The sequence below is a fragment of the Schistocerca gregaria genome, chromosome 6 (assembly GCF_023897955.1).
Source record: "Schistocerca gregaria isolate iqSchGreg1 chromosome 6, iqSchGreg1.2, whole genome shotgun sequence".
NCBI lineage: Eukaryota > Metazoa > Arthropoda > Insecta > Orthoptera > Acrididae > Schistocerca > Schistocerca gregaria.
The window spans coordinates 561,067,515-561,081,851 of NC_064925.1; the positions used below are offsets into that span (position 1 = coordinate 561,067,515).

The 14,337-nt window shown below is 38.0% G+C and overlaps 1 protein-coding gene across 1 annotated transcript in view; it reads left to right on the forward strand.

Annotated features, from left to right (window-relative positions):
- The first annotated feature begins 1,813 nt into the window (after nt 1-1,813).
- Nucleotides 1,814-14,337, forward strand: part of LOC126278495 (leucine-rich repeat-containing protein 9-like) — a 133,178-nt gene continuing 120,654 nt past the window's right edge. Inside the window, exons 1-2 of the mRNA XM_049978654.1 lie at nt 1,814-1,898; nt 11,537-11,692. The gene's annotated coding sequence lies outside the window, so the exon portion shown is untranslated. The remainder of the gene's footprint in view (nt 1,899-11,536; nt 11,693-14,337) is intronic.

Here is a 14,337-nt window from a genome sequence, read left to right on the forward strand (position 1 = left end):
ACTAAACCTGTGATTCTGGCCAGGTTAGTGAAGTTAATCGGCGAACAGATTTTGACAATGGCAGAAATACCTACAGAATTGGTGATGACACGATTGTTTGTTAGAATGAGGAAGGAGAAGAAACGGGGACATCACACAAATTATGGAAGAATAAGACAATTCCAAATTTATATAGAAATTTCGTAATACTACTTTTCGATCTTGTGCTTGAGACACGGATGCGTATGAATGAAATGTGAAACTATTTCCTAACATAAAGCTTTTTGTTTGTAGTAGGCCTCATAGGCATTTGATATTGGTACTTTGTGAATTATATTCTGTCATGTTATAAAAATGACCATTTCTGCCAAAACAATCTCGTTTATTAGATGTGTGTTACAAAATTTCTGCAATATTAGAAAGGCCTACTTTGTTTTATCTAGCAGATAGTGACAAAATAGACGTAATCAAATCGAGGAACCTCACCAGTCTTGGGTATTATTTGTATTACCAGTTTTTTTCAGTATTAGACAACTACATTTCGATTTTTCATGTAGCAAAACGTTTGATGAACTTTGATGAGGTAATAGATTCTTTCGCAGAAAGGAAAGCACACCATGTAAACCTGCAGCAAGATTAGGTAGAAAAAAAATCCAAGGAGCTAATTGAAGAAATGTGTACTTTATTGTTCGGCCCCTGTCTTTATTGGTTTTATGTATCCTATACTTAACTTTATGCCACACAAAACAGCAAGTTGTTAGCTAATAGGCAATAAAGAGCGCAAATTTTCTGAAGAGTTCTTGTTCCCCCGATTACAAATAATCCCATTCGCTATTAATTGCGAGATTTTTTTAGAGGGCAGGCTGTCAAACCGGCTGACTCTGAGCAGGAAGGCATCACAGGACATTTCAGTTTCCACTGTCCTGAATATAGTTTGATGGCATCCATTACAAAATATACACGTTTCAATTCCACAGAGCGAAATACATTGACGTGCGATGGAAGAATGCTGTCTGAAGAGAAATGGCACTGCACTTTGGCTCACTTACGACCAAACAACATGTCTTACATTTCCTCGAACGCATATGTTTTGTGTTTCAGACTTTTGAGAAAGATGTGCGCTACAAGATGAAATTTTTTTTTTTTTTTTTTTTTTTTTTTTTTTTTTTTTTTTTTTTTTTTTTTTTTTTTTAGTATTGACTCGGTTAGCAAATATCGTAGATCAGGGGCTGATGCGCAGAGCAGTCTGAGTTAGTGGGTAGTCTCCACGTGACCGGTGTTTACATTTAGTGATTTTGCTGTTTCTCCTACGTTTACTCTCACGTCAAATGAAAAGAAAACGGATATCTGTGGCCGGGATCAATCAAGTGAATTAAAATACATTCACATAATTATGGAAGGCTAAAACGTGTTATTAGTTTCAGATTTTATTTTATTCCCAACTTTCCTGACAGTGAAGTTATTTTTGTCTATTTGCTAAAGAAATTTCAAGCACACGTTTTCATCTTCTAGCACGTTTGTCGTTATGCCATAATAAAGAACCAAACACGATGTAATACAGTACTGGTACTCCAAGAAAATTTAAATCCCGAAAACCACACTGAAAAACTTAATATCAAGTCGAGGTCTACTCCACTGGGAATATGGACATATCAATGTGCACTTTAAGTGTGCACTTAAGATTCACGAAATTCCGATGCTCTTGGAGTATCCTCTGATGTCTTGTTTCTTTTATGACATGATGTATTATCTTTCAATGTTTAATGCGCACGTGCATACGGGCTTCCGACGTCATGGTAGCTGCACAAGCGCGGTGTCGCGTGTTACCTGGGCTCTCAGGCAACTGCTGAAACGAGCCTATTTCTAACAAGTCGCGGGAAAATATTGTGAATGGTGGTTTGAAAGGCGTTACTTTCAAAGTAAATATCCTTTTACGTAAGTTGAACTATGTACCATGAATTTCTTAAATCACAGAGCGTTTGACTCTCACTTCAAAATCAACTCTTTGATGATGAACCACTTAGAAGAATTTCAAACCCTGAAGATGTCACTATTAAAAATTTTACTGGCACATTTGTGTGATACATCTTAAAGTGTAACACGCGCAAAAAAGATCAACATTAATATGCAAAAGCTTAGCTTCTCTTGCAGCTTATTAACCTTAGATACCAATGTTATATGTGAACGCTTTGTTTTTCTTGTAGCAACACTATATATACTAATTTAAACCATTAACTTTCCCTGTTTGTGTGTTCGTGCTACGTAACAGTGATGTTGCTGTTGGCTGACTACGTCACGTGTCCCATGCTCTGAATATACGCCTTCATCGGCTGGCTGGATCACGTGACATGAGCTATAACTGGCTTACAGAAGCGCATGTCAACCTAGATTTCAGTGATTCGGAAAGTAACATGCGGTGTTTGGTGGAATTCCAATGTATACTTTCGTAATACGAAAATACGCAGCGAACATTTTGTTGGTTTATTCCCTGAGTTTCGTTTTCTAAAGTGCCGGGAATTCAATGCCCGTGTATAAAATCACAACCATTCAAAGGACTGATAAGTTTCACAGGGAAAATATTTCACTTAACGCGGAAAAAGTGTTTTTTCACCCAGGAGAAAGCGTATTTTTAACCGGGAAATCCGTGAATTTTTTTTCCTTGTCCACGTATACACCCTGTTACACCTTGTAGCAGTGTTTATCATTTGTGCCACACCAAAAGTATTCAAAACATTTCTGATATTGTATAAAATGCATGTTTGATTGTCAACTGTTTTTTTTTTTTTTTTTAATTTAAAATCCAAACATCAATTAGTTTCACTCATAGGCCATTTTCAAAGATTAGAGTTACAACAATTATACTTCTGATCTTCTCTTCAGTAATGCTCAGCTTATGCTTGTTATCTGTATGTTTGCCTTTAAGAGTCCGGGGTCCTCTTGTTTGGAGTCGAGTGGAGAATCTAAACCAGAGGCTACTTTGACTCTGTGATGGAAATGGTTGTAAATTCCTCAACCTATGCTGTGGGGTGAAGGTTGTAGGATGCCCTCCATAGATCAGGGGTGCACTACACACAGGAAGCAGCTACATGGGTAGCACAGTACTTGTGGCGTGCACATGGCTTTTTTTTTTTAGATTGGGTTTCTCCCCAGGGGAAAAAATCGTTGTTCTGAAAAGTTACCTGTTCTTGACACTGATGTGGGTGCGCCAACTGGAAAAATTGTTCGCCTAAACAGGTCATTCCAAAGGATTTAAATATGCTAAATCTCATGTTAGTAAATTGCTGAAGTGTCTGTAGCAAGATCCTCGAGTTACTCTCCGAAATAAACAATAGTAATGCCAATATTATGTTAGGTACCAAAAGCTGGTTGAAACCATACATAAATAGCAGTGAAATTTTGAACTCAGATTGGACAATGTGTAGGAAGGATAGGACTGATGCTAAGGGAGGTGGTGTGTTCATTGCAGTTAAAAGCTGTTTAAATGCAGTTGAGATATGTACTGGGTCGGACTGTGAAATACTCTGGATAAAGCTGCCAATCAGACAAGGAGTGACCATTGCATTAGGATTTTTTATAGACCACCAGCATCCGCAACAAGTGTCGCAGAATGTTTCAGGGAAAGTCTTGAGTTCATAGAAAATAAATGTCCATATTATCGATTATAGGTGGAGACATTAATCTGGCATCCATTGATTGGGAAAATTACATGTTTATCACAGGTGACAGAAGCAAAGACTTATTTGAAGTTATTCTGCAACAAATGTCACAGTATGTTTCAGGGCAACCTTGAGCAATTGGTTAGAAAACCAACTTGAGATGGGAACATATTAGATATATTGGTGACAGACATACTTGATCTTTTTGAGGAAGTTAATCTAGAAGAAGGTATTAGCAACAATAATGTTGTTGTGGCTTCTATGTCAGTCGAAGTTGCAAAAAAACCAAAGAAACAGTGTAGAGTTTTCTTGTTTGGAAAAGCAAAGTGTCATTAATGAATATCTGCATAGTCAGCCCCATTCACCACGTGACACAAAGATATTCAGCATCTTTGGTTGGAATTTAGAGGTACTGTCCACCATATGCTAGAAAAATATGTGCCTAACAAAAATATAGGGGGGGGGGGGGGGGGGGGAAGGATCCACCTTGGTTCAACAAACATTAGGAAGTTGCTGAGAAAGCACAGAATTTTGCACAGTCGTTTAAAATGTAGTCACTGCCCCACTGACAAACATAAATTATGCAAAATGAAAGCACCTGTCTAAAGGTCAATGAGAGATTCTTTTAAAGAATTTGAAAGCAACATTTTATCAGCAGATTCTAAAAATAACCCCAAAAATTTTGGTTGTGTGTAAAATCTATGAACACTACAAATAATTCAGTACCTTCTCTTGCTGACAGTATGGGTAATGTAATGGATTATGGTAAGCAGAAGGCCAAAATTCTAGACCTAGCTTTCAAAAACTCATTTATGGTAGAGGACTGCAGCACCATTCCACCTTTCAATTATCGAACAAACACAAGAATGGCTGACATAGCATTTACTGTATCTCGGATTGTAAAACAGTTAAGATCCTTAGACGCCAGGAAGACATCTGCCCCAGACGGCATTCCCATAAACTTTTATGTTGACTATGCTACAAATAGAGGACCATCCTTATCCATCATCTATCAGAAGATAATTGGAACAGCAGAAAGTTCCACAGGACTGGAAGAAGGCCCAGGTCATAGCAATTTCACTTACATTGATTTGTTGTAGAATAATGGAACATATTTTGTGTTGAGATATAGTGACCTTGCTAGACTCTGAGAAGCTCATATGCAGAAACCAGTGGTCATGCGAGACACAGCTGCCCCTCTTTGTGCATGATATACAACAGGCTCTAGATACCAGCTCTCAGGTTGATGCCATATTCCTCGACTTTCAAAAGGCATTCGACTCAGTTCCACATTGTCACTTGCTCCAAAAAGTGTGTGCTTACGGTCTATCCAATAACATACGTGGCTGGATAGAAAGTTTTCTAACAGACAGAGAGCAGTATGTCATCCTGAATGGGGAGACTTCAGCAGGAACAAGCATACCATCAGGTGTGCCCCAGAGTAGCGTAATAGGTCTGCTGCTTTTTATGATTTACATAAACGATCTGGTTGATGGTATTGACAGTGGCATTAGACTGTTTGCTGATGATGCTGTAGTCTACAGGAAAGTAGAATCACAGAAAAGTTGTGAACAAATCAGTGAGGATTTGCAGAAAATAAATGCGTGGTGTAATGACTGGCAATTATCTCTCAATATTAGTTAGTGTAACTTACTGTGTATAACAAAGTGAAAATCCCCATTAATGTACAAGTACAAAATAAATGCCCAGTCTTTGGAAGCAGTAACATCTGTCAAGCATCTGGGTGTGACTATTCGAAATGATCTCAAATGAAATGATCAGATTACACAAGTAATGGGTAAGGTGAACTCTAAATTTCAGTTTATTGGTAGACTCCTGAAGTGATGCAGTCCTTCAACAAAGGAAATAGCTTACAATACTTTAATTCATCCAGTCTTAGAGTATTGTTCATCTGTATGGGACTGTTACCAGTTGTGTCTGATACAAGGGATTGAGAAGGTCCAAAGAAGAGTTCCAATATTTGTGACTGGTACATTTAACCATTGTGAGAGCATTACACATCTCATAGAAAGTTTGAAGTGGGACACACTTGCAGATATACGAGGTGCATTCAATTCTAAGGCCTCTGATTTTTTTTCCCGGACTGGAAAGAGATAGAAACATATGCATTGATTTAAAATGAGGCCGCTTTCATTGTCACTACGTCCCAGAGATAGCAGCACTGTACGGCAGATGGAATTTTACCACCAGCGGCGACAATGAGAACTGTTTTAAATACTTAAAATGGCGATGTTTTCCTTACTTGAACAGCGCGCAATCATTCGTTTTCTGATTTTGCGTGGTGTGAAACCAATTGAAATTCATCGACAGTTGAAGGAGACGTGTGGTGATGGAGTTATGGATGTGTCGAAAGTGCGTTCATGGGTGCGACAGTTTAATGAAGGCAGAACATCGTGTGACAACAAACCGAAACAACCTCGGGCTCGCACAAGCCGGTCTGACGACATGATCGAGAAAGTGGAGAGAATTGTTTTGGGGGATTGCCGAATGACTGTTGAACAGATCGCCTCCAGAGTTGGCATTTCTATGGGTTCTGTGCACACAATCCTGCACGACAACCTGAAAATGTGAAAAGTGTCATCCAGGTGCATGCCACGAATGCTGGCAGATGACCACATGGCTGCCAATGTGGCATGTTGCCAAGCAATGTTGATGTGCAACGACAGCATGAATGGGACTTTCGTTTCGTCGGTTGTGACAATGCATGAGACGTGGATGCCATTTTTCAATTCAGAAACAAAGCGCCACTCAGCTCAATGGAAGCACACAGATTCACCGCCACCAAAAAAATTTCGGGTAACCGCCAGTGCTGAAAAACTGATGGTGTCCATGTTCTGGGACAGCGAGGGTGTAATCCTAACCCATTGCGTTCCAAAGGATACTACGGTAACAGGTGAATCCTATGAAAATATTTTGAAGAACAAATTCCTTCCTGCACTGCAACGGAAACGTCCGGGAAGGGCTGCGCTTGTGCTGTTTCACCCAGACAATGCACCCGAACATCAAGCTAATGTTACACAACAGTTTCTTCGTGATAACAACTTTGAAGTGATTCCTCATGCTCCCTACTCACCTGACCTGGCTCCTAGTGACTTTTGGCTTTTTCCAACAATGAAAGACACTCCGTGGCCGCACATTCACCAGCCGTGCTGCTATTGCCTCAGCGATTTTCCAGTGGTCGAAACAGACTCCTAAAGAAGCCTTCGCCGCTGCCATGGAATCATGGCGTCAGCATTGTGAAAAATTTGTATGTCTGCAGGGCGGTTATGTCGAGAAGTAATGCCAGTTTCATCGATTTCGGGTGAGTAGTTAATTAGAAAAAAAATCGGAGGCCTTTGAACTTGAATGCACCTTGTATGAAGCGCTAAATGGAAGGGGTTGCTCACTAAATTCAAAAAACCTGATCTTCACTGAGGATGCAGCGGATATATTATTACCACCAACATTGCAAATAGTGCCCTCCACCACACACCACTTTATGGCTAGTGGAGTATATATATGTAGATGTAAGAGTCCTGTGTTGTATTCTGGAATTCGTGATGTTCTCTACACATGAGACATCTCATATGTAGACAGATGTGATGTTGCAGTTTGAATTCTTTTAAACGTAATCCACGAAGATGCTCTGCGACTGAAACCAGTTGATATTTGGGTTTCGCATAAAAAAGCAGATCATTGTCAAACATGCATTTTATACATTACTTGGCGGCTGTTAATAGTCACCTTCTATAATTATTTAGGATGTTTTTTCTAGCTTTATCTTAAACTAGTTGTAATTTTGAGCAGTATGGTGAGGTGGTAACAGTCATGTGTTCTTGATGTTCATTAGTAAATATAGTCAAGATTTCAGAATAACTCATTTATTAAAAAGACTTGTTTTGGAATGTTTAATCAGCCATCTTCAGTTTATAGCAGCAACTAGCTGGAGCCAGCAGTGTAGTGAATGTTGCCATTCACCATGCCACCAGCTCCAGCAAATAATTCTCATATCTGAAAATTGCTGATTAAACTTGCCAAGAGCAATCACTTTAACAAATGAAATATTCTGCAATCTTGACTGTTTCTACTAATTTACTCGCTAATCAGTCTTGTTTATGTTCACATATCTATGAAAGATTACATTGGTTTTGAGAACTCAGATTCTATCCACAGCTTCAGTTAACTTTTAAGATATTGACACAAGGTGAGCAGTTCTCACACAATGTCACGTCAAGCTTTGTTAGCTCATTGGCTGATATATATTTCAAAATGTTTATCTACAATAACTGTGATCTGTATCTTGCTTATCTTTGAACTATGTCCAGTTTCTGAAATATCTGCATGATTTCTTACCCTTGAGATCTACTGTAGATGAGAATTACCCTTTTGAGAGCTTCTCTGGGTCAAGAAAACCATTTATATGCTATGGTTTCTCTCTATGCATGAGAATGGGAGAAACACACTGGTTGCACTGGGTGATCACAGTAATATTAGTTCAAAGTCAGTTATCTAGTAAAACTAGATGGCTCAAGCCACCATGTGCTTCTGCATGGGGAAAAAAAATAGCAGGCAGGAATAGTTTTTAGTGAACACAACACAGTTTTAACTAATTGGAGTTTATTTTAACTTGTTCAGGACAGATTTTACTGAAATATTATTAAGTGTTGTTGATTTGACTGAAATATTGTTAAATGTTGTTGATTTGACCTCAGATATTTACCAAGTTAGTTCAACAGCACCACTCAAATATTTATCACAATCATTCACCAATTATTCACTTAATGTTTCTTTTAAAATAACTGAAACCCCAAAATGAACAAAGTTCCAAGTAGAGAATGCTTCTCAAAAAATAATAATAAACCAAACAATCTGAAGTCCAACTGCAAGCTGAAATCACAATGCCCTACAGTGGTTGTTCAGAGTTAAACTTTGACATGACTTCGCAGTACAAAAATATTCCAAGTTCAATTCATGCATGAAATTTTCACAAGTCTCACAAATGCACCACCGAGAATTCTTCCAAGTCCAGTAGCATGCAACTGCTGAAAATCACAAGTTCCACGCGATGTTGCTGTACGAAAGAATTCTAAGTTCAACTGGTGCACGGACTTTTGCCAGTCACACATGCTACCCATTTCAACTCATCTGAATGACTTCCCCCATCCATAGAAAATGATGGCCACCCTTAAAAGCCCTTGGTTTGAACACACTGAAGTCAGATCAAGTTTGTTTGCACATAAAATTTACTTTTCACTTAATATAGATACAAAAAAATGCATGTAACACTTCTATTCAGACAGAAATTTTCCACTGAATTCAGATTCATGATCAGAATTTCTGTATGGGATCTTATTCTCTTATTATTAAAATTTATGTGTTCTTCATATAAAACTTTTCATCATTTACAATACTTTCAATGCATAAATAACTGATATTATTATTGTATTACCTATTTCCTTATGTCTACTTTTCTGTATTGCTGCTATCTTTATAGTTCCTGTTTTTTATTTATCAAAATTCTTTTATCATGAAGACAGCATTCTGGCTCCTCATTTGAATTTTTAAAACATGTAAAAAAAGTTACATAGATATCTTAGTACTACTCATTCAGACCTTTCATTTGGCCCCTTGTTCATAAAAGTTTGTCAAAGCATCTCCAAGGTGTCCAGTTTACAATCTAACTTAGTTATTAAAATCTTCAAGTTATTATAATTCAAAAACTACCAGGGTAACTGGAGACGCATTTATAAGAGCACAACCGGTTAATTTTCTGCTTTAAAATGAACCTACAAGCTCCTTTGTGCCACATTGGGATCAGTTATTATTTATTTCTACATCATACATTCACTTTAGCTCTATGCTAAAAGCGGCCCTGAGAAAGCCCACCATGAGTTATCATGCCAGCCATTGAGTTTCCCCGTCACATGGTTGGATGCCAAACTGACTGTACTCATTTTAAAGTATTGCCATCTGTCAGTCAGTGCTGAAACTAGGACGCTTTTGCTGCTGTCAAGATGGCTGACACACACCCATCAAGGTGTAAACACTCCACATTCTTGACTGCCACTTTGCCCTGATTTTTACTACAGAAAATTGCAGTCTTTTATCTGCCCCCACAGCCTGTCACCTCACATCCTTTATAATAGTTCTAAAGGTGCAGCCTCTCTTTCCTCAACATGTGGTATTTCACTGTGTGTATACCATGCCCCATACTGCATAATATTGGACTGTTCAAAGACTGTAATTCAACTTAAAGGTTTTTACAGACTGCATTGTTTGATAAAGGACTGATAACTTTATGAACACTTCTTTGGTGTTTGTTCTTACATTTTTTTTCCTTTCTTATATCTACTGTGAGTATGTATGTGTACCCACAATTCTCATTCATTCTATCTTTCCTGAACCTGTTGCAAAAATCCCTAAACTGTTTCAAACTTTCTTTTTAAGAAGGACAACCTATTACTGTGATGTATTGTTAATAAGGTCTAGTTATTCTAGTTATGACAACAGAGATTTGACCATACAGAGCTCCATATTCATCCTTTATACTCTTACTTATTAACTCCACCACCTTCACTTCACTTCGCTTCCCTAGTGAAACCCCATCTCCCAATTCTACCAACTGGCATGAATGCATTTTGCACCTGACATTAGAGCCAGTTCCTGCTTCACATTATCTTACTCCTCAAGCACCACTCATTTTTTATTTTCACAGCTTCTTAAATAGATTTATTGTTGAAATTGTCATTTGGCGTTCCCTTTATTGCAGTCATCGAATAAAAGATTGTATATAAATCAAACAATGGAAAATCCACTATGGATTAACAACAGTATTATGAAAAGGATATCTGCTACTCAATGTACATAGGAGACATTGAGTTGCAGATACATACAACAGAAGACTGTTATACATTTGAGAGTTCGGCCAAAAGGTTTTCTGCTAAAGTAGGAAGCACATACACATTGTCCCAAGCATGGCACACACATGATCATTGTCTCTAGCTGCTGAGACCAGACTGCTGGTCCATAGATGTCAACACACTTTTAGCCTAACTGTGTAATTTATAGCAGGAGAGGCTGGCAACACATATTTTAAAGTACTCCAATTTTCTGTGTTATGACTGTGGAATACTGGTTAAAATGCTTTACAACTGTTTATTAATTTCCTTTTTGTAGTGTAGATATGATTGCAGAACCCACATTCACATTAGCTGTATACCACATAGGGTAGTTGTTTGCATAACAGGAAATTGTTAAAATTACAAAGAGAAGGAGAAATTAATGTACTTGCTTTCATAACTGTCATAACTGTAAGTTTCTATGGTGGGGAGTTCACCTGTTACTAGAACTATGGAAATTGTATCCCTCCCACCCTTTCCATTTCTCCTTCCTGCAGAAAGAGCTTATCCTTCTGAAACCAAGAAATTTTGTTTTCTGCTGTTTCCATTGGCAGTACATTTATTATTTGCTATGATTAAGACTAAATAGTAAATGTACTCTCATGTAAGTTTAAGAATTCCAACAGTCTTGAAAGAGCCTCTGAAATATATTTGATTATGAGTTCTAGTCATTATTACTAGTACTCTAAATCTTTTATTGATCATGGGTGCACTTCCCAAGAAGATTATTTGTAACAGCAAGTTTAAAATGAAAGTTCTATTGAGAAAATTATTTTCTATATTGTTTTGTTCAATATTCTGAATATTTTTCATGAGTTCTGCCTCATCTTTGAGTGTTCTTTTTCTCTACTGTTTCCACTCTGCTCCCATCCCAATGCTTAAATTATGAGTGCTTCTTAAGAATTGCTATGTGATAACTATTTGCAGAGTGTTTAATTTCAGTTTAGCTTAAGTAAATTTGATAAAGCTGTGACAGCTGATATTTATTTCCATTTCTTTTAGATAGTCAATGGTTATCAGATTCAGCCCTCAGACATTGCTGAAGCCAGTCAAGTATTTTGTGGTATTTTGGACAAGAACTACCTCTTGAAGGAGCTGTACACTACAGACTTATCTAAACTAACAGAAGTGACACTGACCCATTGTGCAATTAAAAAGGTATTTATGATTGGCAGTACATGGCAGTAACAGACATTGAAAATATACATACTCCAAAGGCAGATGTTTATTAAAAACGTTTGTTGATTATGTTTAGATTAGGTACTCTTAAATGAGAATATGCACCAACTCCTAAAAAAAATTGTTCAGATATAATGGTGAAGTAACAGGGAACTAATACTGTAGTGGTAGGAGAAAAAGCCATGCACAAGCTCTGAAGATGAAGTTGTAAATGATGATAAATGCTTCTCTTTTCTTAAATTGTGTTGTTTTCTGCGTAGTAGATGACAAAGATGAGAGCTGTACCAACTAGTATTTGTATTTTGTTGCACCTACATGCGAATGTATGTTTTAAAAGATAAGTTAACTTCTATTGATAATACTGTACTCATGATGTATCTTGTTTCATACTATCATTAGTGAAACCCTAAAATTCATAATCTCATACAGAATCTTTTTCTGCAGAAGTAACACAATATAATCACCCATACATTCAGTAAAATTTCCAAATTGTGATGAACTTTGTAAGGATTTAGAGTACCTTTTGAGGGGGGGGGGGGGGGGACAATATGCCTTCTGAGTTGACAGCCAACAAGAAACATAAATAAACTATTTACAAGTTAAGTGGAATTAAAAAATGCAAACATATTTCCAGAATGGGATATTAGACCAAGGCAAAATTTAATTACAAGACAATTTGCAAAACACTTTATCAGATAAATTCTAAAACAAAAGTCAGAAAAATCCTAAAATCCCTTCCACAACACTGAAGTAGACTGATGGAAAAAAATTGCAGCACCAAAAAATGATCAATGTGGAATAATGAAATTTCAGGCATACATTTGACTAGGCAGCATATATGTAAATGATGAACACTGGAAGATCACTGGTTAACATAAGTGCTAGGTAAGCCACTGCAAATGGGAACTGCTGCTACACTGGTAACTGGTGTAACTGTTAGCATATTGAATGCAATTTGTGGGATGGAGTTCCATGCCTGTTGCAATTGTCATTCAATACAGTGATGATTAATGCTGTTTGTGGATGACACTGGAGTTGTCATCTGATGATGACCAATATGTGTTTAACTGGAGACAGATCAGCTGATTGAGCAGGCCAAGGCAACATATCAACACTCTGTAGAGTATGTTGGGTTACGACATTGGTGTGTGGGCGAATGTTATCCTGGTAGAAAACAGCCTCCGAAATGCTCTTCATGAATGGTGGCATAACAGGTCGAATTACAAAATTTATGTACAGTTTTGCAGTCAGGGTGCATGGAATATCCATGAGAGTGCTCCTGCTGTCATGTGAAAACACACTTCAGACTATAACTCGAGGTATAGGTCCAGAGTATCTATCACACAGACAGATTGGTTGCAGGCACTCAACTGGCCCCCTTCTAACCATCATAGCCATCACTGGCACTGATTCAGCACCAGCTTTCATAAGGAAACAGAATAGATCTCCACCCTTCTCTCCCATGAACTCTACCTTGACACCACTGACATCATAAATGGCAGTATTTTGGGATCAGTGGAATGCACACTTCAGGATGTCTGGCTGGGAGCTGTTCTTAAAGTAACGAATTTGTAACAATTCATTATGTCACTGTTGTGCCAACTGCTGCTCAGACTGCTGTTGCAGATAGATTAGATGTGCCAGAACCATATGCTGAACGTGATGGATTTCCCTCTCGGTAGTGCCACGCGGCCATCTGAAGTCCGGTCTTTGTGTGATTGTACATTTCCATGACTGATGCTGCTAGCAATCATGTACAGCATCTACATGCCTGCCACGTTTTTCTATAGTATCATGGAAGGAACATCCAGCTTCTCATAACCCTATTACATGAACTCATTTAAACTCAGTGAGGTGTTAATAATGGTGCCTTTGTCCTCTCAAAGGCATTCTTTACTAACAACAACTCACCACGTAAACTCTCAAAGGTAACTACTCTCATAACCTTTGCAGAATGTATTTTAAGAAAACCTGATTTTTGTCTTCATAGTGGTGCTATTATTCTTATGTGAGATCTAATCTTTCACATGTAGAAACACACCTACCAACTTCTGTTTATGTTCTACAACCCCTTTTTGATGTTGCAGTTTTTTGCCATCAGAGCAGTTAATAAGGGCACAGTTATTTCTAGCTACTGCACATACTTGCCATTGATGCAATGTAATCTCTTTGGGGTAGTAGAAGAGTTCTGTTGGCAGTTGATTCAGATCCTGAAAAAGAGCTATATGGAGATTTGAAAGGATTATGGTGGTGTCTGACAGGCTGTAATTCATCACCCGGTCCCCCTGTTACATCCCAGTCATTCTCTATCAGACTCAGACTTGAGGATGTTACTGGTCAGTTGAAGCAGGTGGTATCTTCCCCGAAATAAAATTCATTCACCAGAGGAGCTCTGTGTACATGGACTTCATAATCGGGAAGAGGAAGTGCGAACCAACTACACCACTAAAAAGTCACATATCACTGCATTATCTCTTTGGTTTACCTCTAAGTATTAGCAGTATTTATCAAACCATTGAAGAGATGTGAAGAGTGTGTGTGTGTGTGTGTGTGTGTGTGTGTGTGTGTGTGTGTGTGTGTGTGTGTGTGTACCTGTTCTTTTTTCCCCCTAAGGTAAGTCTTTC